The 26840-nt window shown below is 44.1% G+C and overlaps 1 long non-coding RNA gene across 1 annotated transcript; it reads right to left on the reverse strand.

Annotated features, from left to right (window-relative positions):
* Nucleotides 1–1677: 1677 nt before the first annotated feature.
* Nucleotides 1678–26569, reverse strand: LOC140694062 (uncharacterized). Its single transcript, XR_012069811.1, has 4 exons — nt 26295–26569; nt 23481–23631; nt 22616–22723; nt 1678–1936 (listed from the first exon to the last, which is right to left on the reverse strand). It is a non-coding gene; the product is annotated as an uncharacterized lncRNA (long non-coding RNA).
* Between the last annotated feature and the right edge of the window lie 271 nt (nt 26570–26840).

The following is a 26840-nucleotide window of genomic DNA, read 5'->3' on the forward strand; positions in this document are numbered from 1 at the left end:
TGTAGAGGATACCAGGCTCAAAAGACATTCATGAGATATATTGAACCTCGCTGATATTGGCAGAATCATGCGGAGTGCCAATGTGGACTTGAGGAAGTTCCTCAATTCTCTTCTCCAGGAACGGGTCCAAGGTCCCTGACGTTTGCAAGAGAAGAAATGGCAGAGATGATCAAAACGGTCGTGTTCTTGGAAGAGGTCTTGAGAATCCACACGTCCCAAAGGACCTTCCCAAGCCATTCAGACCAAAATTCACCAAGACCAGTTAAGTCTTTTCCCAGGTTTGGGCCTAGCTAGCAAGCACTTGCCCTTCCCTCCCCTCCTCTCAGGCACCCATTTTGAATGATCAGTACCTGAGCTGCAATGAAGCCATTACTAGAAGAGCAAGCTCCTCCTAGAATCAGAATTCCTCCAGCTTCACACTCTGTAAACAACAGTGAAATCTTTAAAAGTCAAATAGTCTCGGCTGAAATAGATAGGAATTGAATACTTAGCTCACACCTAGAAACGATGTCCTTCCGCTAGATTCAGCAAATGTTGTGTTTATGTCTTCCCTGCGGTGAAGGGAGTGTTGTAAGTGAGGGGAATCTTTGATTCAACTTGAATCTTTATGAGGCCTCATTTTTTCAAGACAGTATAGGTAAATATTATAAGTCAGATAGTGAACTGAACTGTAAAAGTCGCCAATGACATTTAAGACACAGCTTACTTGGATCGTCTTTCACTTGTGTCAAGCCCCCGGGGGCACTATATCATGTGTGTGCAGACTTGGGCACGTTAAATTCCTTTACCCAACATGATCGGATGATTAAGTGTTCCCATCACTGATAGAAGAACACCTGGTTCTCAATAGCCTACCATAGCTGAGGCAGGATTCTCCTAGCTATAATGCCTCTAGGTGCTTTTGGATTCAAACCTAAATGTATATATTTGGTTTCTTTCCTCTTGTATTTTCCTAGAGAGGGATGTTACCCCTTGAAATGCCAACAATGCCCATTAGGTGTCATTGGGAGTAAAGGGCACCTCATGCACAAGTGAATTCATGGTTGGGGGTTTTTTCATGTTTCCAATAGGTATTTCATGGTTAATGTTGGTTTCGGTGGCTTCAACAGTAGAGTTGACATGACCCCTTTAAAAGTTTGGACTGCTAGTTTGCATTCAATCTTCTATTTATCCTTAGAGCTGACAAATTTTTAACATAATTGTCAAGTCTGGTTTCTAGGTCAATTTAGTATGTTTCAAAATCTAACTTCATTTTCGTATAACTCCCAAAACATGTAAATGAATTCTGTTAAACTTCTTAAAGTCTACAAATGAGATATCAACACAATGTCAAAACTGGAGTCTTCGGAAAATCCCTCCAACCACGGCTGTATAGAAACAAAGAGCTAAACAAAATCACATTTCTATGAAATGTATCTGGAAAGTGTTGATTCATCGATGCCCAGTTTACGGAGAAGAATTGCAACCTGCGCTCACTCACTCATATGTACAGAGCAATGGAAACATCCACTCACACAGCCCTTGGCACAGGACACTTACCGAAGTGAGGTCTGTTACTTCCAAAGACAGGATGAGGCCTCAGAACACCTGGAAGCAGGAGAAGGCAAAGCAGGGAATGGAAACCAGTGCAGGGTCTGAACCCTGGTGTTGGAGCAGCAGAGGTGAAAATCTGTTTACTTGGACGCACACTCTCAAGCGGACAGGAGACATGGGATTGAAGGTGATGCGCTGAGTGTTAGAAGAGTGCACAGCAGAAGCTTGGCTGACAGAACTCAAAGAAACCAGCGCAAAATATCCCCAGAGTTGATTCTGAGACCAAGATCCGAGCAGCCAAATTTGAGGTAGCAGAGGCAGCGGTCAGTGAGGGATAGGGCTATGAATGATGGCACACGCTGAGCCTCAGGTATCTGGAGTGCGTTGTGGGATTTGGTGGGTCCTATCAAGAAAGAAAACAGAAATGTGACCCCAATGAGAGAACAACCACACTGGGGCGCGCGGTTGAGTTTATCGATATGTCCCACAGTGACACCCAGTGCATCTGCAGGACCAGGGACCAGTTTGGCATTTTGTCAATAGGGCACGTTTGGAGCTGAATCAGAGATATCATGCATTTTGTCTCAGGGAACCTGGGGGCATTGGGTTTGAAATCAGAATGAAAAGCCTTAGGATCTGCTACATTCATAACCTGGGCTGGGATTATTGTTTGGTTTGAGGCACAGGATGCGCAACAGCTCTGTGGTTGCCTTCGTGCACCCGTGCAAAAAGGATGAGAGGACAGTGAAGAGTGATCCATGTCCACAGCGTGAGAAGAGGAAGCATTTCCTTCAGCATTATCTCCCAAAAGCCGTTGCTACATATTGGATGGCACCGGCACGGTACGGCAACTAGGAAAGAACGGTCGGTCTGCCGGATTATTTCAGCAGGCCCTGATATATGACATTCACAGATATGTGTCCACTGGTGTTTTTGTAGACAGAGAATCTCTGGGAACTTCTGGTTCCATTGGGACATTCCCGTGGCACTACAAAGCACAAGCGCACTCTCAGTTTGCTGTTTTGGAAACACTCCAAAGTGACATAGAGCAGAATGCATACCTGAGAACCTTTAGAAGTCTCATTTCCACAAGAGGAAGTGTCTTGTGCACTTTCAGAATTGTGAGATATGCGTAATAAATATGAGGTTATGCCATCAAATTTGTATGGGTTGTTCATCACAACAAAGGCAACACCAGCAATTGGAGATATACCAGACAACACACACAGGAACATGACATGGCATCAATGTCTAGGAGAAATTGTCCTCACAGGAATCCCATGGAATTGTGTAGAGACGAGGGTCTAAAATTTTCACTTTACAAAGCCCTAGAATTCTACATTAGATTCCTGATTTTATCTGAACTGTAGAGATGAAGAAGTACAGTAAAAGAAACATGAAGTTCAATTTTTAGTTCCAAAGAGATTGAAGGCCCAAAAGACAAGATTTCAAACATCTAGACTGCAAAACGCTACCAGATTATGTTTTGAAATTGGAGGTGAGGCAATCACTAAGAGCAACAATGTCTCAGAATCACAAAAGACAGAATACCAGTAAAGGGGATGGGAAAGTCTAAAGACGAGCCAAATAATTTCAGAAAACTCAATGGATGAGATAATATCAGGGCTAAAATTCAGTCCTAAGCAGACTAGATAATGCAGAGGGAAGCGTGAATGACTGTGAACACAGGGGAACAGAAATCCCTCGGTCAGAAGCAGACATAGAAAAGCAAGTGCAAACCAATGAAAACATTGCTGTTGAATCGTGGGGTAAGACAAGGCATGAAAAACTATAATTCATAAGTTTCCCAGATGGAAAAGCAAGAGAAAAAGAAACAAAAAATGTCTAAAATATATCTGTTGGAAAATCAGACCGAAACTAGCTGAAAGCCAAGGAAGAATCATCTATTCGTATTCAGGAAGTACACAGTGTCCAATGGAGGTGGAATCCCAATAGACCTACCAGCAGCTGTATGATTCAAATAAACAATGTTCATGAGCGTTCCAGTGCTTTAAAGTGCACCTGGAGGAAACAACATGGTCACAAGAGAACCTCCAGAGGGGTTTCAGCTGCTATCTCAGCAGCAATATTGCAGGACAGGGAGGAGTGCCAGGACATAGACCATAGCTTGAATGGCAAAATGCTGCCATCTAGGGTAGCCTATGCCACATGACCACCATTTCTAATAACAGCAGAGCTAGAGAATGCCACAGACCTGCAAATCTTAAAAGAATTCAGCAGTTCGAAACTTATCCTAAAAGAAAGGTTGAGAATTCTCCCCTGAAGGGATAAGCAGCAAGATGAAATGGAAAGAAGAAAACCCTTATTGGAAATGCAAGAAGAGCATGAGTGGAAAAGAAGAAACAAGAAGAAGGCAAGGAGGACATCAAAACCCTAAAGATGGGAGAGGGAAGCAGGAAATCATAGGGGATTGGAAGCACTATCTTAAGGGAGTCAGCTTATATGACTCTCTGTTGGAAGCAAACGGAGAGATGCATGGCCTGACGTGTTTGCAAAACAAACGAGAAGAGGACCAAGAAAGAATCAAACAAACAAACAACACAAAAAGGGTAGGGTAACATGAATATTCAAAAGAAAATACTCAAGGTGATGTCAAGGATCATTCAGCACGCATTGACCCAGTATCGCGGCTTGCATGTACTCAGCACACTTGTATTCGGAAATCAGACGCGTGCATACATATTCGTAAATTTTGATTCATAAGAGCATATCGTGACCTAACCCAAATGCCGATTTGGAAGAAAATGGTGTCCTTGTCCGTGATATAGAGTTGCAAGTCTTCCAATAGGATGAATGATTGCCATATTCTACCCTACGTAGATAAGAAATGGTATAAGCCTATAACAAAGACAAGTAGCTCTGCAATAGTGTACTAAGAGCAAAAGAGACAGACAGTAAAGTGCACATTGGGGTTGGTTTCATTTCTTGGAATTTCAGCCCCCATTAAACAAAAGGATCCATGTCCTGAGAATGCGGGTGTTTCAGCAGAAATCAGGCGACGCATATGAATTCCGGATGTACGGATATTACAGGAACATACGTTTCCTTTATTGGGTCTCTGTGTGCTGTGAACTTTTAGAAAGTTTAAAGACGTGTGAAACCATCAACTGAAAATGGACACACTTCCCTCCGTTGGTACTGTGCATACAGATCTGAAACAAAGGAAAGAGGGAAGAAGAAAGGCCCATGGGACCCTAGTGGGTAGAATCACATTTACCTTAGGAACCTCTCGTCGGATGCAGCCCCTCCCCCAACACTGACAAGATGCAGCAGCCTTTGGGGATGTCAGTTACCTGTTGGATTCCAGGCGGAATGTTGTTGTGTACCGCGAGGCTTGTTGTGGCTGGTGGATCCTAGGTAACCGGGCAGAGTTCTGTGGGTGGATCAGTGTGATGGAGGGGCTGCCTCCCTCTGTGGAGCTTGGCTTATGTCTTTGTTCCGGGAAGCTGTGTAAGTTCGAGATACTGCTGCTGCCCAATGGCCTTTGTCACGGGTCATTTTCCAGAACCTTTAAGAGCAGACAGTGGAAGAAATGCCTGTCATCAGCTCACTGGTGATTCTCCGAGGTACTTTCAGAATTGCCCAATCCTTTTGAATTTGACTTTATAGGAGACACGAAGTGAATCTGGCCGAAAAGCTGGCTGCACGGATTGAGGAGAGATGCGATCTCATTGATGTGATTTGTTGTGCTAAAATGAATAATACTGGCATGGAGACAGCTGTAGATAATACCAAGCTTGGAAGACATTCATGGACATATTGAGCCTCGTTGATACTGTCAGTAACATTTTGAATGTGAATGTGCACTTGAGGAAGGTACTTAATTCTCTGCTCCAATTACGGGTCCAAGATTTCTTCCATCCAAATCATAAGAGAAGGTAGAAATGATAGAAGCTGTCATGTTCTTCGAAGATGTCTTGAAATTCCAAACGTTCCACGGGGCATTTACAAACCACTCAGACGACCAAGCACCAAGCCCTGCTAAGCCTTTTCCCAGGGTTGTGCCTTGTTCTCAAGCACTTGCTTTTCCCTCCCCTTCACTCAGTTATACATTTCAGAGAATCAGCCCTTGAACTGCATTGAAGCCAGTAGGAGCACAGGAAGACCCTCCTAGATTCAGAGTTCCTCCACCTTCACTTTCTGTGTACAACAGTGAACTCCTCCATGGTCAACTACTCTCGACCAAAATAGGTTGGTTTGAATTCTTTGCTCACACTGTGAAATGATGACCTTCCCCCAGATTCAGATCATGCTGGGGTTATATCTACTTTGGTGTGAAGGGTGTTTGTAAGTGAGTGGATTCTTTGCCTGAATTTGAATATTTATTTATCCTCAGTTTTTCAAAACAGTATTTGTAACTGTTATAATTCTGTTATTGAAATGAAGTGTAATTGTTGGCATAGATATGTAGTGACACATTTTTTGTGGACCATCTTTTCCCTTCAGTCAAGTACCGGGTGCAAATATGTGGTTGCCATATTTGTCAGGTTTAATTGTGTTTCTCAACATAATTGGATGATTAAACATTCTCATCTTTCATAGAAGAGCACATGATTCTCAATAGCCTAGCAAAACTTTTGCAGTGTTCTCATATCTATAATGTCTCTAAGTGCTATTGAAACCAAGCCTATATAAAAATACATTGTTTGGGTTTCTTTGTGCTTTCCTAAATAGTAATGTTGCCCCTTGAATCGCCAACATTGACCAGTATGTGCCATTATTAGGAAAGGGCACCACATGAACAATGGAAACCCATGGTTGTGGTTGTTAATGATTCTAAGAATTATTTCATTGTTTTTCTTAGTGTTGGAAGCACCAAGAGAAAAGTGTTGACCTGCCTCCTTCATGACTTTTGGCTGGTAATTTATATTTTCTGTGTATTTTTCTTATTTGGGTATTTCAAGCTAATACCTAAATATGGCAACTCTGTCTTGTAGTTAGATTTAGTATATTTCTAAAATATCTTTATTTTGATACACTTCCCATAATATGTAATTCAATTCTGTTAACTATTTGAAAGTCTGCAATGGAGGTATGTACACATTGTCAGACTTGGAATCTTCGAACACATCCTTCCACCATTGATATAGAGAAAAATAGCTAAACAAGGATCAAGTGTCTGTGAGTTATGTCTAAATTGTGTTAATTTATCCATGCCAAACTGGCAGAGTACCAGTGCAAACTTCGCTCACTCTCTCCCATGTATACAGCAAGATAAACTTCCACTCTCCTGGCCCTTGGCTCAGGATCCCTGCTGAATAATGGCCAAACATCTCTTACTTCAAAAGTCAGAAAGAATTCTCACATAACCTGGAAAGAGTAGAAGGCAAAGTAGAGAATGGAAATCAGTACAGGTCCTGACCTTTGGTGAAGGAGCAGTAAAGGGGAAACTGTGTTTTACTGGGATGCACACTCTAAAGTGGACAGGTCATTTAAGATGGAAGACGATGCGCTGAGGGTTAAAAGAGTGCATAGTGGACGTTTGATTGACATAACTGAAAGCAATAATCACAAAATTTCTCTGCAATTGATTCCCACACCAAGACTGCATCTGCCAGTTTTGAGCTAGGAGTGCCTGTGGAATCTGTGTTAGGGGTGTGGCTGATGTCACAAATTTATTCCCAGGGGTTTGGAGATTGTTTTGGGCTGTGGTTGGTACTATCTAGAGAACAGATCTGCCTGGGTCCTCTCTTAATATTAAATCTGCTGGCATATGTGTTGTGGATTAGCTTAGTAACCCAGGGCCTTAGTCACAGCATTTTCACATCCACAGTATAATTGCTCATTTTCTCCATAAAGGAGAAATGGTCTCAATCAGAGCCATCTTTATCTGGTTTCTAGAATCCAGGGCAATTTAGTGTTGAAATAAGATTCTATAGCCAAAAGATCTGCAACTTTCATAGGCAGGATTGAAATTTCTTATTGTCCAAAGCAGAGGTTTTTGAAATGCTCCATGCTTGCCTTTGAGTTCCCATGCCTTATTGACAAGAGTTCTTGGAGCAGAGATCTGATGAAAAATAGGAGAATTTGAAGCTTTTCCATCAACCTTGCCTACCACATGCTAATGCAACTATAGTTGTGGTGCTGACCCAGTACTACACTTAGGACCCAATTGTGGCACTGCAGGATTGTTTCAGCAGTTTCTAATGTGTGACATCATTAAATTTGTTTCCACTTTTGTCTTTGTTTGCAGAGAACCTGAGGGAACCCATTATAAAATTTTGACTTTTCCGTGGCAACAGTGAGGACGAATGCACTTTCATGAGTGTGTATTGGAACAATTCCCTCTCCACATATCCAGCCTGCAGCCCAGAAACCATTTGGAAACCTCTATTCCAGCAAAAATTAGTAGTCCCAGCACTGTCAGAGCTATGATAAATATTTAACCAAAATGACACTCTGCTAACTTTACTAGAATAGGTTATATTCACCACAACAAAAACCGCAGTAGCAATCATAGATATAACAGGCAACAGACACAGAAGGAATGCATGGCATCATTACATACCAAAAACAATCCTCACAGCATTAAAACTAAATGTGCACAGAAATGATTTCACTTACAAAAGCCGTTCAACTCTATAATAGATAACTGATAATCCTTAACCCATAGCGATAGAGAGATATAATAAAGTTAAAAGAACTATTCCAAATTTTCAAAAGACAGGAGTCTCCTGAAAGAACATCCAATGTATTAGACCCCCAAAATTTACTAGAACATGACTTGAAAAGGGAGGACATAAAACACTGAAGGAAATCTTGAGTCTATGAATACAAATGCAGGCTAGTATAAATGGAAAGAGAAACACTTTAGATGAGCCAAATATAATCAGAAAACTCAATGGTGAGAATAGCTAAGCTAAAGACAGTCCAAATCGGACTAGATAATGCACAGGAACAAATAAATGACTTAGAAAACAGGATAATCACAATCACTCAGTCAGAACACGACATAGAAAAGCTAGTGAAAAGCAATGCAAGCAATGCAACTGAAACCTGGGATAAGAGAAAACATACCAGTGTATGACTCATAGGGATCCCACATGGAAAAGAATAAAGACAAATGATTTGAAAAGGTATTTGAAGAAATCAGACTGAAATTTTCTTAAACCAAAGATAGAACCGGCTATCTCAACACAGCAAGCACAGAGCGTCCAAGCATAATGAACCCCAGTAGGCCTAGAACAATATGTATTCTAATTTAAATGGCCAAAATTGATAATAAGGAAATGATTCTAAATGCACCAAAATAGAAACAAGTGCATTGCAAGAGAACTTTTTAATGTCTTCAGCTGATTTCTCAACAGATAGATTGGTATTTTTTTCTTCCCTCTTTCCTTTTGTGTTGATCTCTATTCCAAGAACTGATGAAAGGCAGATTCCTTCAGTCTAAACAAGATGAATGGGCAGAGATTCTAAAAGTGTTCAAGTTCTTGGAAGAGGTCATCAGAATCAACACATCTCAAGGGGCTTTTTCAGAGAATACAAGAGACCATGCACCAAGCCCTGTTTATCCTTTTCCCAGGAGTGGGCCAATGTATTAAGACTTGCTGTTCCTTCACACTCAACCAGCCATGCAGGTATAACCTCAGTCTGCTACTGCAGGAGAATTAGAGCCAGGTCCAATTTTACCAATACTGTAGGGAGAACCTAAGCCTGCTACTACAGGAGAGACAGCACTGTGTCCCATTTCACCAATCTTTCAAGGAGACCCTAAGCCTACTCCTGCTGGAGACTCAGAGCCGAATCACATTCCACCAGCTGTGTAGGAAGACCATCATGCCTTCACTTGCAATGGATCCAGGAATGTGTCCAATTACACTAGCCTTGTAGGGAGACCTTGAGCCTGTTCCTGCAGGAGAAACAGATCTCTGTCGTATTCCACCATCCCTCCAGGAAGATGCAGGGCCTCCTCCTGCAGGAGACTCAGGAATTGGTCCAATTTCACCAGTCCTGCAGGAAGACTCTGAGCCAATTCCTGCAGGAGACCCAGGACTGGGTCCCATTCCATCAATCATGCACTAAGACCTTGAAGTGGGTCCAATTCCACTAGCCTTGCTGGGTGACCCACAAGCCTGATCCTGCAGGAAAATTAGAGATATGTCATATTCCAGAAGCCCTGCAGGAAGACTGAAAGCTTGCTTCTGCAGGAGACCCAGGAATAGGTCCAAATACGCCAGCCTTGCTGGGAGAGCACAAACCTGATCCTGCAGGTGATACACAGTGAGGTACAATTCCAACAGCCCTGCAGGGATATCCTGAGGCCACTTCGGCAGGAAACACATGACTAGGTCACATTCCAATACCCCAGAAGGGAGACCGTGAGCCTGCTACTCCAGGAAACCCAGAACTTCGTCCCATTCCACCAAACCTGCAGTCAAACACTAAGACTGCATCTGCAGAAAACACAGTGCGGGTCACATAACACCAGCCCTGTAGTGAGACTACAAACCTGCTCCTGGGGGAGACCAAGCCATTCACAGAGAATATGAGCCAGCTCCTGCAGAAGAACAAGAGTTGTGTGACATTCTACCAGCTCTGCAGGTAATCCATAGGCTTTCTCCTGCAGGAGACAGACATCCCAGTCCAATTCCATCAGCCTCTCCAGGGAGAACCCCAGCCTCCTCCTGCAGGAGAGCCAGAACTAGATCCCATTCCACCAACCCTGCATGGAAACACTGAGCTTGCTCCTGCAGCATACCCACAGCCAAGTCATATTCCACAAACCCTGCAGGGAGACACTGAGCCTGCAGTTGTAAGAGACCTAGGACTGGGACCAATTCCAACAGCTCTCCAGGGAATCCCTCACCTGCTCCCACAGGAGACCAAGAGCCATCAGTTCTGGTGGGGTCCCTGAGCCTGCATCTGCAAAAGAACCACAGGGTGGAGTCACATTCCACCAGCCCTGCAAAGAGAACAGAACCTGCTACTGCAGGAGACACAGGACTAGGTCCCATCCCACCAACCTTGCAGGGATACCCTGAGCCTTGGACCAAGGAATGGGACAAATTCTGCTAACCTTCTAGGGAGACCATGAGCTTCTCCTGCAAGAGAACCAGAGATGGGTCATATTACAGTATTCTTCCAGGAAGAACCAAGGCCTGCTCCTGCAGGAGATGCAAGAACAGGCCCAATTCCACCAGCCTGAAGGCAGAGTCCAAATCTGTTCTGGCAGGTGACCTAGAGAAGGGGCCCATTCCACCAGCCCTGCAGGGAGACTCTGAGCCTACTACTACAGGAGACCCAGGAATGGGTCCCACTAAACCAACCCTGAAGGGAGACACAGAATCTACACTTGCAGGAACCACAGAGCCAGGACACATTTCATCAGCCCTGTAGTGACCCCTGAGCTGGGTCCAATTACACTATCCTTGCAAGGAGACTCTGTGCCTACTCCTGAAGCAGAACCAGTGATGGGTCATGTTCCAACAGCCCTGCAGGAAGACCTGGAGCTGCTTCTGCAGAAGACTCAGGACAGGGTCTGATTCCACCATCCCAGCAGTGAGAAAACTAGCCTGCTCCTGCAAGTGACCAAGGTCTGAGTCATATTCAACTAGCCATGCAGGAAGGACATAAGCCTGCTGTTGCAGGAAACTCAGAACCATGTGCCATTCCAGCAACACTGCAAGGAGACTCTGAGCCTGCCCCTGCAGGAAACAGAAACCCAGTCACATTCCACAAGCCCTACAGGGATACCAAAGCCTGTACATGCAGGAGACCCAGGCCTGGGACCAATTCTACCAACCCTGTGGAAAGACCCTGAATCAGCTCTAGCATTAGACTAAGAGCCATGTCACATTCCACCAGCCCTTCAGGTAATTTATCAGCCTGCAACCTACACCTTCAAAAGACCCAAGAATTGGACCAATTCCAATGGCACTGCAGGGAGACCATGAGCCATGTCCAATTCCACTAGCCCTTCAGGAAGGCCCCAAGCCTACTCCTGCAGGAGAACCTGAGATTGGTCATGTTGCAACATGAGCCTGCTCCTCCAGGAGACCCAGGACTATGTCCCATCCACCAGCCCTGCAGGGAAACCCTGAGACTGTCCCTTCAGGAGAACCACAACTGGGTCACATTTCACTAGCAATGCAGGGAGACTTAGAGCCTACACCTTCAAGACACCCAAGAATTGGAACAATTCCAGCAGCACTGCAGGGACACCATTAGCCAGGTCCAATTCCACTAGCCCTGCATGTAGACCCCGAGCATGCTCCTGTAAGAGACCCAGCAATGGGTCTCATTCCACAAGGCTTGCAGGGAGAAATTCTGCCTGTTTCTGCAAGAGACCAACAGCTGAGTCACATTTCACCAGCCCTGAAGGGAGACCCCAGTCCTGCACCTGCAAAGGACCTAAGACTGGAACAAAATCGACTAGCCCTGTAGGGGGACCCTGAGCCTGCTTCTGAAAGAGAATCAGAGATGGGTCATATTCCAACAACCCAGCAGGGACAGTCCAAGCCTGCTCCTGCAGGAGTTATAGAGCAGGGTGAAATTGCAAAACCTTGCAGGGACACCCTGAATCTGCTGCTGCAGGAGAAAAATGATGGGGTCTCATTCCACAAGCATTACAAGGATACCCTGAGCCTGGTCTTGCATGAGATCCTGATCTGGCTCCTGCAGGAGACCCAGGACTGGGTCCCATTCTAACAACCCTGCTGGGGAACCCGAGCCTGCACCTGCAAAACACACAGGACCGTGTCACATCCCACCAGCTTTGCAGACTGTAAGACTAGCCCTACAGGAGACCTAGAACCAGGTTACATTACCAGTCCTGCAGGGAGACCCTGAGCCTGATTTTGTAGCTCCCCCTGCACCTACACACATACTTCTATGAGACCCAGATCCAATTCAGGCATCACCACCCCTACGGGCTGAGATGTCTCTGCAACCACCAACACTGTCATCTAATTCTAAGAATCAACCCACTCTCAGACCCGAACTTTACTTCCCTTCTCCTGGCATCATTTTTGTTTCTTTTTTCTGTCATTTCCTTGTTTTCTTTCATGTCATTTAGAGTACCATCTATTTTTATGTTTTAAGTTTACCATAATAAAATTTAGATGTTTTTCCATTTTAAATTGTGCAATTCAGGAGCATTAAGTGCATTCACAATGCTGTGTAACCATCGTCACTGTCTAGTTTCAGACTGTTTCTTTCCTCAAAATAAAACCCCGTATCCAAAGCACACATTCTCTTTTCTCCCTCCCCCAACCCCTGACAAGCCCTAATCCTCTTTCTCTCTGTGTGTCTTTCCCTACACTGGATGTTCCCTATCAATGAAATCATACAAAAGGTGGCTGTTTGTGTCTGCTCTCATATTTTAACAAGGGATTGGTGTTTTTTTTTTTACTTGAAGTAGCATTTTGGTTATTTCAAAGGGAAATCCAGGTGGATTAAATATGAGATATACAAAATGAATATTTTTAGAAACTATGTGCATAATCTCGAGATAGGCACTGCTATTCTATGTGTGAAACCAGAGCCAGGAGGGAGATGCTTAGCTCTTCCTGTGGCAAAACATAACCTAACAAAATAAAAAAAAATAATAATCAAAATCCATGAAAGACAAACCACAACATGGAAATATCATTTTTCATAACCTAAAGTCAGAGAAAGGTTTCACATCCCTGTGGTCCAAAAATATCTTGAAACACTGTGTTCTAAACAGAAACAGAAAAAACACATGCAATTCCAACAAGAGGCAATGCAGGTGGCCAGTGTATATTAGAGATGCTCGACCTCGCAAGTGAGAATGCAAGATGTTCACACTTCGGAGACAGCATTGGTCAATATCACACTGGCAGGCCTTTAGCCTGGTGACAACCAGCTCTAGTGACAACATGAGGAGACAGAGGCCACAGTAGATCCCCTGGAGGGAAGAGTGAGCAGACTATCCTCTCTGGGAGAACAGTATGCAGGATGCATCACAGATCCACAAGTGCACCACTTTTCGAGCAGTGCTAATGCTTACCGTTGATCATACTAAAATTCTTGCACAATTTTTCAAAGATGTCTTTTCAAGGATGTTCTTCACAGTCCTGTTTAAACTACTAGGGAAATGGAAGCAACACTAATGTTCATGGAGAGGGGGTAGGATTCATCAGTTCTGGTTCAGATGGAGGAATGATTGTTGTGCAGCTGGAAAAATGAGTGCTAGGTCTTTACCTGATGTCAAGGAAGCCCTCAGTTTGGATGCCTGTTAATCCATCATCTACATCCAAGATGCCATCTCTATGACCACATATGTGTCAAATCATCATAGATGTAAATGAATCTTGTGGTGTGTGAGAGACAGAGGCAGAGAGAATGAGAGAGATAGAGACTGAGAGATGGTCACCAAACCATTAATGACGGTCACTTCTGGGAGTGGGATTTGCAAATCTCTGCACTTTTCCTTTAGGCAACATTTCAAGCGTTTATAATGTATCTATATTGCTTTACTAATTCTAAGGTATTAAAAGCATATGTTACTTGAGATTCATTCATATTTCATCTATAGAATAAAGTTTATTATTTTTATTTTAAAATATTTGTTACAAGTACAATCAGCATTTATGAGAGTAAAATGATAAATTCTAAAGAATTAAGAATCAGATAAAGAAAAAAACCTTTTGGTGACTCAGACACAGGCCAGCTATTTGGCAGTAAATGGCAGGGTGGGACAGGTTTCTCCAGAAGGTTGTGTATGTTCTGAATCAGCATCCAATAGAGGCAAGGAAAAATTACAAGACATGTACGCTGAAAACTACAACAGCTTGTTAAGAGTAATTAAGAAAGACCTAGCCCTATTTTAAAATTTGAAGGAGCCAAAATGGCAGAGTAGACAGACTCACAGCTTGACCTCTCCCACAAATACGCAAAGAATTACATCTACAAAAACATTGAATTGCACAGAAACCTCCTGAACTCTGGTAGAGTGTCTCTTATTTTGAAATACAGGAAGATTCTCACAAAATATGGCAAGGAGTAAAAAGAGAAAAGAAAAATTCAGTGCAGAACTGATCCTGCAGGGAAAGAGTAGCATAGGAAGAAAGGCACCCTCACACTGGGACACAACCTCTCTAGCTGGGAGATCAGCTAGGAAAGAAGCAGAGCTTCCAAGGTTTGGAGGAGACAGTGGCAACTGCATGGCAGGCAGAACTGGGGAAAACTGACACAGAGGGTCCCTGTGATGACCAGCCCTAGACATGAGCTAGCAGGGATGAGCCAGAACTGGCTACTGGAGTCAGTGAAGAGCCCAGGCAGAGGGCTGGGTCACACTGCAGAGAGGCAGCCTCAGGAAACTAGAGGGCAGTGTGAGCTCTGGCTGTGTGTGTGTGTGTGGAACAGAACAGACTGAAACTCTCATAAAAAAGCACCAATGTTGGTATAATGGGGGAGGAATGAAACACAGCTGTGCCAAAGTCACTTTCTCCACTTGGCTCCATTGTTGGTGTGTTCTCATGAGAAGAGAAATGGGGCTTGGTGATAGCCAACACTGCTACACAAAGGCAGAGCTGAATGTTGACTCCATAACCTGTGCCATTGCAACTTCACAGGCAGGACTGAGATTTGTTTACAGCCCCAGGCAGAGAGGGTGGATTTGCTGTATCTGGTCACTTTGTGGATCCACACCTCTGAGACTTACAGGCAGTGAGTGGAGTTCTGACTCAAGAAGGGTGGCCAGTGAGGGTATTTACAACAGGGTGGTGTATGGTTCCATATGTGGGTGCGGGATTAGGGTTTGAGCTGAACCTGTAGTGGACCACAAATTCATGTGTGTGACTGCACACTTGCTAAGGCAGGTCCAAGGGACTGACACTGCTGGATCTGCACTGATGTTTTCTGGGGCTCAGAACCTGAGGGGCACCAGAGTAGGTGGCTGACATTCCCATAGCTAAGGCAGGGATAAAGCCAACATCAACAAATTGTACTTTGTAAGTCTGCATAACAAGTGACAGGCAACACCACAGAGAGAACTCCCCAGTGAACATCTTCTGCCTATTCTTCTTCACAACTGAATTGCTCCAACCCTGCCTACTACATATCACAGCTCAGAAACGGGTCTAGAAGAAATACATAGAGCCAGAGAAATATAAGTAAAATAAAGAAGCCGAGGAACCACTTTCAATTAAAAGAACAAGAGAAATCCCCTGAAAGAACAATCAGTAAAATAGACTTTGATATTCTACTAGACTTCAAAAAGGAAATGATCAACTCACTGAAAGAACTAAAAGAGACTATCAATAGAGACAGAAAACTTTAAAAAGAAAATTTAAACTATAAAGAAGAGCTAGTTAAAAATAGAAAATTCAACTACAGGCAATCAAAAGAAGACTAGATAATGCAGAGGAATGAATAAATGGCTTAGGAGACAAGATAAAAGAAATAACCCAAAAAGAACAGCAGACAGAAAAGTCAATAAAAACCAATTAAAGCAAGATAATATAAAGTGTGCCAGCCTATGCATAATGGTGAGTCCCAAAAGGAGAAGAAAGTGAAAGGGGGATTGAAAAGTTAGTTAAAGAAATCATGACTGAAAACTTTCCAAACCTTAAGAAGGAAAGAATTATCTAAGTACAGGAGGCACACAGGGTCCCAAACAAGGAGAAACCAAACAGACCTACACCAAGACATATTATAGTTAAAATGGTTAAAGTAAAATAAAATATTCTAAAGGCAGTGAGAGAAAAACAAAGTGTTTGTTACAAGGGAGTCCCATAAGCATTCAGCAGATTTCACTACCTAAAATCTTCTGGCCAGAAGGGAGTGGCAAGATGTATTCAAAGTCCTGAATAAGAAAAAGGCTGCAAACTAGGATATTCTATCTAGAAAGACTATCCTTTAGAACAGAAAGAGAGAAAGATTTTCACAGACAAGCAAAAACTAAAAGAATTCAGCAGTACTAAATCTATGCTAAAAAACAATTTGAAAGTTCTAATCTAAATAAAAAATAAACAGGAAGCTATAGAAATTAAGAAACCATAATTGGAAATGCGATAAATACAGTGAGTTGCAAGGGAAAACATGAGGATATAAATAAGTCAGTAAGTCAATAAAGAAACAAGAAGGCAAACAAGAAAGAGAGAATAGCAAAATCATGAAAGGTGGAAGAGGAGAGGAAGAGAATATATATTTTTTTCTCTTTTTTTTTCTTTTTTCTCTTTGTCTTCTTTCTTTTTAGGATGCACTTGAGCCCACATGACTATCAACTAAAACCAAACAGATGAAGTAAGGGGTTACCATACTTGAATGACAAGATAACCACAAATCAGAAGTATATAATAGAGTCATAAAACCCAAAAAGAAACCAAGCTAATAGAAAAGGAATTTATCAAACCACAAAAATAAAAATAATTAAAAGAAAGAAACAAATAATTACCAAAATCAACTGGAAAACAAATTTCAAAATGGCAATAAACCCTCATCTATAAAATAGCTACTATAAATGTCAATGGACTAAATGTTCCAATCAAAAGAAAAAGAGTGAAGGAGGAGGAAAGATGGTGGAGTAAAAAAGATGCTCAGAGCTCACCCTCTCCCACAAATTCACCAAGAGTGACATCCACAGACACACCCACCACCCAGAATACCTGCTGAACTTTGAAAGAATATTGGCTTCTTCAAAAGATAAAATTTTCCACAAATCTGGTGGGAGAACAGGAGAAAAGAAGAAAAAGGAAAATAGTTCTGGACCATTCCAATGGGGAGGCAGCTGCAAAGTAGGAATAACATTAATACACTGGGTCTCCCCAACTCCAATGGCCAGTTCAGCAGGATGGAGATGGAACCTCAGAGGCTCAGATCTGTATAGAATAGACTTTAACTGACAGAACTAAGTTAATTGGGCACAAAGGGTCCCAACGATCCCCAGCCCTAGACGCGAACCAGCAGGGGTGGGATGGGACAGGCTGTCTGAGTTGAGCAGAGGACTCGGGCTGACTCTACAGAGGAAACCTTGGGGGACTGCAATGTTCTGTGTGCCATGGCTGGGAGAGTATACAGAACAGCCTGGGTCCCCCATAAAATACAAAAAAAAAAAGGCAGAAAACACTGCTGGTGTGCCCTGGGGGGAAGGGGAGCCATAGCCTTTGTGTCCGCAGACCCACAGTGCCATTATTGGAGACTTCTTGGGAGAAGAGAGTCAAGGCACAGCCATAGCCACCATATTTTCTGGTGCATGGTTCCCAGGTAGAGGAGGGGTCAAAACCCGAATCCCTACCTAGGGGCTCCACAACCTCATAGGTGGGACTGAGATTTGTTTACAGTCCCAAGAAGAAGGGACCATTACACACCGATGCCTCTCTGAGTTGGCTCTTCTAAGACAAATGCACAAGAAGCCGTGTTCTGGAACAGAGCAGGGGTGAGGGCTAGTGCAGCTGTTTCCTCTGAGTCCACCTACAAAGCATGGACCTAATGCGGCAGGGGAGCTACCTGCCAACTACCATGCACAAGTGTGGTCCTGGGACCAGGCATCTGGTGGGGGGTGCAGACCACCCATTTACAGATGCTGGGACACAGACCAGGGGCACGACTAGACGGCCTCTGGAACCAGCAAGTGGGGTTTTCACAGCAGGATATGGGCAGGAGTGTGACAACCACAGGAAAAAAAGGAGCTCCTGCTCAATAGCCAGGGCAGATTCAGGCCACCAGAACACCAGCCACACCACCAACAAAGGGGATAACAGGCAAAAGGCGTGGAAGGAAGACTTGGCAACCACCCATAGTTAAAAATAACCTTATGACAAAATTATTAAGAGTGTATATTCTTGCAGAAAGGCCAAGATAGTGGAGTAGAAGGATGCTTGTATCTTATCCTCTCCAATAAATTCACCAAGACTGACATTCACAGACACACCCATCCACTCAGGACATCTGCTGAACTTTGATAAAACATTGCCATCTTCAAAAGACAAAATGTGCCACCAATCTGGTAGGAGAAAAGGAAAAAAGAAGGAAGAAAATGCAAAATGGCTTGGGGTTGGTCCTTTGAAGAGGGAGCAGCAAAGGAGGGATAGTGCTGGTTGACTGGGTCTCCCTCTTTCCAACGGAGAGGTCAGCAGGATGGACAGGGAACCTCTGAGGCCCAGATGTGTACAGAACCACCCTTGACTGACAGAATTAAGTTAAATGGGCACAAAGTGTGACAACAACCCCCAAACCTAGAAGTGAATCAGGGATGGGAAGGGACAGGCTGCTGGATCCAGGCAGACTCTGGATGACTGTACATAGGTAACCCTGGGGGACTGCAGTGTGCTGTGGACATCTGCTTGGATTGTATACAGGTCAGAACAGCCTGGGCCTCCCATAAAATAAGAAAAAAAATAAAGCAAAGCAATATTGCTGGCTTGCCTGGGGGAAGGGGTGTTTCGTCCTTTGTTTCTGCTGACTCATGGCAACATAACTGGTGATTTCTCAGAATAAGAGAGATGAGGCTCAGCCACAGCCATCATACCCACCCAGGCAGACATGGGGTTGAAACCTGAATATGTACCTGGCAGTTCTGCCACCTCATAGGTGGGACTGAGACTTGTTTACATCCCCAGACATATAGGACGTTTCTGTCCTGGTGCCTCTACGAACTCACACCTCTAAGACAAATGAACAAGGAGCAAAGTTCTGGCAAAGAGCAGGGACTAGGGCTGGTGTGGCCATTTGCCTCAAGCTCACCCACAGAGTGTGGAACAGATGTGGAGTGGGGAGTTGCACTGAATATGGGAGCAACCAACCCAACTATTGTGGAGGACTGCTGCACCTGGACACGGCATTGGGAAGGGGCACAACCTGCCCACCTACCATGCAGGAGTGCAGCACCAAGATGCAGCACTGGGAGGAGATGTGACATGTCTACCTACAGGCACTGGGAGCAGCACAGACCAAGGGTGTGACCAGAGGGTCTCTGGAAACAACGAGCTGAGTTCATGAAGCAAGGCAAGGGCAGGAGCTGTGACAACCACAAAACAAAGAGGAGTCCCCATTCAATAGCCAGGGTAGGCTCTGGTTAACAGGTTAATGGCCACATCATTAACCAAAGGGATAACAGACAAAAGGCACAGAAGTAAGACTTGGTAACTACACATATTTAAGAAGGACCTCTTGATAAAATTACTAAGGGCACACAATCTCCACGGGAACATACTCTTTTCTTTTTCTGTTCCATTTTCTTTTACTTTTTAAATGTTACTTCTTAAATAATTTTTATATTTCTATTTTTAATCCCTTTTAAAATTTTCTTTTAAAATACTTTTTATTATTATCTTTCAATTTGTCTAATTTCATTTTTATCCTTGTTTTTTTCTTCTGTTGTGATTATACTCTGTTGTCAAATATTTTTTCTTCCTTTAATATTTTAAAAATTCATCCCAACTCAATTGTTATCTTGTTTCAATATGTTCTTCTGTTATTGATTATACTGCTTTTAAAACTAATTTCTTTGTGCTTAGTTTTATTTCTGCATCCATTTTATATAAATAAGTAAACTCTTAAAAGACCACAGTAGATAATTGATACTCCATAAGCCATAGTGCCAGAGAGATATAAGCAAGATAAAAAAGCAGAGCAACCTGTCTCAATTAAAAGAACAAAATAAACCCCCTGAAAGAACAATCAATGAAATAGACATTGATAGTCTACTAGATGATTTCAAAAAAGGAGTGATCAAAGTACTGAAGAAACTAAAAGAGATTGTGTATAGAGACAGAGAATATGTCAAATAACGAAATTGAAACTCTAAAGAGGAGCCAGTGAAAATTGGAAAACTCATTTGCTGAGATGAGAGTTGAGGTAAAGGATGTAAAATGTAGGCTGGATAATTGAGAGGAATGAATATGTGACTTAGAAGACAGGACAACAAAACAGCTGAGAGACAACAAATAAAAACCAATGAAAGCAATATAAGGGACCTATGGAATAACATAAAGCATGCCAACCTACTCATAATGGGGGTCTCAGAAGGAGAAGAAAGAACAAAGGAGATTGAAAAGATATTTGAAGGAATCATGACTGAAAACTTCCCAAACCTAAAGAAGGAATCAGATATCCAAATACAGGAAACACAGAGCGTCCCAAACAAGGAGGACCCAAACAGACCCGCACCAAGACATATTACAATCAGGATGACCAGGGTTGAGAATGGGAAATGATTCTAAAGGCAGCAAGAGAAAAACAAAGAATGAGATACAAGGGAACCCCCATAAGACTTTCAGCTGATTTCTCTACAAAAACAGTAAAGGCCAGAAGGGAGAAGCAAGGTATATTCAAAGTCCTGAATGAAAAAATGATGCAGCCTAGGATACTTTATCCAGCAAGGGTATCCTTTAGAATAGAAGGAGAGATAAAGAACTTCACAGACAAGCAAAAACTAAAAGAAGTTAGCCACACTAAACCTATGCTAAAGGAAATATTGAAAGACCTACTCTAAATAGAAAAGAAGCAGGATGCTACAAAAAGGAGAAAACCATAATTGGAAAGGTGATTGCTACAATGAATTACAACAGAATAACCATGAAATCATAAAAGAGGGCATCTAAATCATTAAGGGTGGGAGAGGCGAGCAAGAAAATATACAGGTTTCTCTCTCTCTCTCTTTCTGTCTCTCTCTCTTTTTTGTTCTTGGTAGGATGGGTTTGAGCTTATATTACTATCTGTTTAAAACAAACAGATATAGTAATGGGTTAATATATGTACAAAGTAGGTTAACCACAAGCCAAAAAGTTACAATAGAGTCACAAAACTAAAAAGACACCAAGATAATAAAAAGGAAAATTATCAAACCACAAAAAGAAAAAGTAAGGAACAAAGAGGAAATACAAAATGAACTGCAAAACAAAGTTCAAAGTGTAATAAACACATTTCTATCAATAATTAATATAAATGTCAGTGGACTAAACGCTTTAATCAAAGGACATAGAGTGCAGAGTGGATAATAAAGCAAGTATCTACAATACACTGTATAGAAGAGACCCACGTTAGGGAGAAGGACACACATAGATTGAAAGTGAGAGGATTGAAAAAGATATTCCACACAAATGGAAATGACCAGAAAGCAGGAATATCAACAGTGATTTCAAATAAAATAGACTTTAAAACAAAGATTATAAAGAAAGATTAAGAAGGATATTTTATAATGATTACAGGAGTCATAGATGAAGATATTTCACTCATTAACATATATGAACACAACATAGGAGCACCTAAATACATAACAGATAACAAGAAAATACTAACAGATAAAAAGGGAAAATTTGATCGGAACACAATCACAGTAGAAGACTTTAACAATCCATTAACATCACTGGACAGATATTCCATACATAAAATTAATAAGACAACATAGAAATTAAATGATACAATAGAACAATTTGTCTTGGGTAATATTTTCAGAACATTATATTTCCCTAAAATAGAACACACATTCTTCTCAAGTGCACATACCACATTTTCTAGGATAGATCATATACTTTGTCACAAAAGAAGTATTAACAATTTGAAGAAGATAGAAAATATTTGAAGCAACTTTTTCTGACCACAATACCATGAAACTAGAAATGAACTACAGAAAAATAAAGGAGAAATAAATGACAGTATGGAGGTTAAACAACATACTACTTTAAAAAAAAATGGGTGGATGATGAAATCAAAGAAGAAATAAAAAACACATTCAGACAAATGATGATGAAAACACAACCATACAGAACCTATGGGATCCAGAAAAGGCAGTGCTTAGAGGGAAGTTTATAGCGAGAGAATCAGGTCTACCTCAAAAACGAGGAACAACTGCAATAAACAATCAAACTTACCACCTAAAAGAATTAGAAAAAGAAGAGCAAAAATAACAAAAGTAAGCAGAAGGAAGGAAATAATAAAGATCAGGGAGGAAATAAATAAAATAGAGATATAAGGAACATTTGAAAAAATCAAGCCAAGAGATGGTTTCTTGAAAGAGTAAACACAATTGACAAAATTATGTTCTATGCTGGAAATTGACACAACAATGCAAACTGACTATAACTCAATAAAATAAAAATTAAAAAAATAAATATATTAACAAAAGAAAAAAGAAAAGGTAGTTTCTACTCACCAGACTGGAGGAGGGGACTGCAACCCATGCGGGGTCACACCCCATGGGAAAGCCTGGGGTCAGGATCGGAGGAGCAGGGTGCTGTGGACATGATCTGTCACAGGGTTTCTGCAGGAGGGGAGTGTGAGGCATGTGAGCAGGCTGAGGACTGGCCATTTGAGTAAGTTCATGGGCTCTGTGGTGGAGGGGCTCCCCCAAGTTTCTGGACTTGACTCTGGGTGAGTTGGGCAGGTGGACAGTGGCTCAGTGTGAGTCCAAGTCCAGTGGAGGAGGTAGTGAGTTAGATCTAGAAGGACTCCTTCTGGGGTGGGAGGGCCCACAAGGGAGGCAGGAGGCCAAGTCCAGGTGACTGAGAACAGGGTGTGTCCTGCACAGGGCTGCAGGGCAGATGAAAGCATCCAGTCTACAGAAGGTGGAAACACGGTCCATACAAGGGCTCAGCTCAGATGTCACCTCCTCAGAGGAGCCTTCTCTGCCTGCACAGTCTACAGGGACAGCCTCCTCCAAGCACATCTCCCCAGCAGACACCTGCTCCATTTCCTGCATAGCATTCAGGACACGGGCCCCTGCTCCGTACCCAGCCATGGTTCCGCTGCCCTGAGGAAAAGCCCTCACAGGAGCCATAAAGCCCTACACGACCTGGGCCCCACCTCTCTGTCTCCTCTGGCACCACTGTCTCCACCTGGCCCTCTTCTCCTCCACTCCTGCACTCCTGACTTCCCCCAGCCTTATGTGCTCTCCAGAGCACAGGTCCCTCCTAACATGCTGTGTGTGCTCACTGTGTCTAATCCACTGCATGCCTCCCACCCAGGTCAGTAACCAGCACACAGTAGGGCTCAGTAAGTAGAGTATGAATGACTCTTACCATGACTGCTGGGAAGGCTTTTGTCTGTGGCCTACAGTGATCACACACCCGTCACACAATCTCTGAGGTCCTACTGTGTTGGGTGGGTTCCAGATACCGGGCACAGCAGGTAGTGAAGCAGTCAGGTCTCCATCCTCATGCAGCAGACAGCCTGGTGGGGGACACAGAGAAAATTAAGTAAAATATACACAATGTCCGGAGGTGATATGTTCCATGGAGAAAAATAAGGTCAGGGAGGACATTTGAGCAGATTCCTGGAGGTGTTTAAGAAGCAGGGGGAGAGAGAGCCTGGCTGAAAGAGCAGCCATCCCAAAGGCCCTAAGGGCAAAGTGGGATGTATGTGGAGGGTCTTAGTTATCCGTGTGAGTTCTTAGTCCTGCCTTGAGTATGTATGTTGCTTTCATTTGTAAACCTTGATTTCACCTTTATAGCAAATTAACCTGCATCATCAGTCTGCATAATTTAGTCAACTCTGTTTCAGGTGTTGTGGGCACAATGGCAGGCTAATTACTTGGGTTGGTAAAGAATTACCAGCGTCTGAGAAGGGTTTAGGAAAGTTCAATAGGGACACTGCTATAGGCAACATCAGGCCACACAGGCAAGAGGTGCCTACACGAGAGCCAATGTTGAGTGTGTGGGGTCTGTTATTGGGGGGGTGCTGTGCACACAAGGAGGAGGGGGCTGCATGATCAATTCATGCACAGGTACCTTGTTGGTTGTGAGATCTGTCAGGGGCTTCTCTGAACAAAAGGCTTTACCAATTTAATAAGGGAAGGATGTGAGTTCTCTCTTCCTGGGGCAATGAGGTTTCATAGGGTAAACACACAGCAAGAGAAGATGTTTTATAGCTTGTGGAAATGCAGGTGTGCAAAGGGTCCTGCAGTGGGGAGTGGGAGGTAAGGGGCCACTGGGCTCTAGGCACACAGAGAGCCCATGGGTGAGGGTGTATGACTCTGAAGAGTGCCTGCTGGCTTCACACCAGGGACTTTATGTGGAAAGAGGAGAATCTAGGTTATCGGCACGTGTCTACTCAGTGACCTCCCTAAGCCTAACTCTGTCAGGCACCAGGTGGCTATGAAATGAACATGAAGGTCCCCACCCTGAGGACCCCAATGAATGAACATCTTGATATCCTCAAGCCCCTTCCCCTGCACCACCGCCCCACCACATCTGGGTCTCAGGCTTTGACCCTGACATCAGTGGCATCTTCGTTCCCTACATCCAGCTCCTCTGGACATCTCTGTGATGAGCTGTTCCATGTCAGCAAGCCCCAAACTGAGCTCTGCCTTTACCCCATGTTTGCTTCCTTCCTGTGAAGCCCCTCGTGAAGGAGCCACCACTAGCAGGATCCTACAGCTCTGAGGCTCTGCCTTCCCCACCCCTCCGATGTCTCCCAGCCCATGATCCCCTATGGAGGTCCCTATTATCCTCTCCCTCCCACTTCATTCTTGGGATGCACACCAAATCCCTCTTCACAATCTCCCACAAGACAGGTCCAGGTCCACTTGGGGACACTGAGGTGACACAGGCGGATGTTGCTGGGAATGAAGAGCAGGATACTTTAGCAGAGGAGAGGAAAGGGCTCTAAATCCACCAGAACACACGCTAAAGTGGTGGCAAGACACCCATAAAGGGTGAGGCAGGCATCACACTGCAGCCCCGCCCTCTGCTCCCCCAGGGTGCCCTGTGTTTCCTGCTTTGGCCTAGGGGACTCCCCCCTCACTCTCTGTTAGAGGGGTGCCCATCCATTCATTCACACCCTCATTAACCATGTACATGGGTCCTGCTCAATGCCAGGCCTCAGCTAGATGACAGCTCATCCTTGGGGACACAGCTCAGATCTTACCTCCTCCATGAAGCAGTTCTGGATTCCCACCCCCCCTGAAGCTCCTCTGGCCTCAATTGAGACCACTAGGGCTGTGACCACACTCTGATTACATCCCAAGTCTGTGATCTCTGTGAAAGCCCTGGGCCCAATGTAGAAAGAGACTCAGAAAAATGGGGCCAAAACGGGCTAAGAAAAATGTTACTAGTTCTCTATTACAGAGAAGGGCACTGAGCAGAGAGAGGGCAGTGTCCAACCAAAGCCACAGAGGAGGGTCTCAGTGAGCCCTCCCATGGCCCTGTTACTAGTTCTCTGTTACAGATGAGGACACTGAGCCACAGAGAGGGAGCAGAGCCCTGCTATAGCCTTGGCCCCACGACCTGTGTCCTTTATGACTAGCTCCATGCTGCCAGCAGGGGTGTGGGCCTGGAATGGACGTTGAAAGCAGCCTGACCCCCAGGCCCCCTTCATACACAAAGTCAGTCTCAGGAACACCCCTCAAGACCTACCCTATACCCCTGGGATTGGGACCTGATTGCTGTTCCCGGAAGCTGTCTGGGTTTCCCTGTGAATTGCCCCAGGAGGTGCTTGGGACAGCCACAGGGCCCCTGAGGCTTCCTGTCCCCAGCTGAGCAGCTCTGGTCCCCTTGACTGTCCCTGGCCCAGGCCTGATTACACAACGTTTTGGCTGGGTAGCCAGCTGTGGAGATGAGGAAATGGGGGCAACATGCAGATACACGCAGAGGTTCAGGTATTCACTCAACAATCACTGATTCAGGCTTTGCAGTGTGGCTGGCCTGGGCCCAGGCCTGGGTGTCCAGTAGTGAATACAGTCAACCCCTTGAGCCTTCTGGGAAAGCAGTCCTCAGAGAAACGGGCCCTCAGTGCAACCACCCTGCTCCCCATGAACAATCACACTGAGATGAGGCTGCGGCCATGGGTCCCAGTGGAGGATGAAGGGAGGAGGAAAACCCAGAATGGGCACTTACCATGAGCCTGGACACTGGAACCAGATGACCTGGGCTCTGTAATCTGGGGTGGTCACCTCAGCTGTTCTCTCTGCGCCTCAGTTACTTCTGCAGAAATGGGTGATAATGCCTGTCCCTGCCCCACAGATTTTCATGAGGAGTCAGTAAGCTTCTCTAAGGTGTGTAGGACAGTGCCTGGCTATGGGTCAGGATCCTGCTCACCTCACAAGAGTCTGTCCCACTTTAAAGATGATAAAGTCAAATCTAAGGGGGTTATGAGACCAGCCTGGGCTAGCCCCCTTCTCATGGTCTGCTGTCCATGTCTCCTGCTTTTGCATCATACCTCTGCCCCCATATCCACCCAGCAAACTAGGTGCTGAGAATCTGAGCAAATCAGAGTATGAATGGAGGCACACCCTCTCCCCATCTTGGGCACCTGGTGTGGTGGGCAGGTTGGGGATATCGGGCTCCTCCAGACTGTCCAGGAGGCCCAGCATGTCGGTCACCTCATTTCCACTCAACACGGAGTAGGTGTGTGGCCAAGGGCCAGAGGGCGCTGGAGTAACC

This window comes from Vicugna pacos, unplaced genomic scaffold, assembly GCF_048564905.1.
Source record: "Vicugna pacos unplaced genomic scaffold, VicPac4 scaffold_20, whole genome shotgun sequence".
Lineage (NCBI taxonomy): Eukaryota > Metazoa > Chordata > Mammalia > Artiodactyla > Camelidae > Vicugna > Vicugna pacos.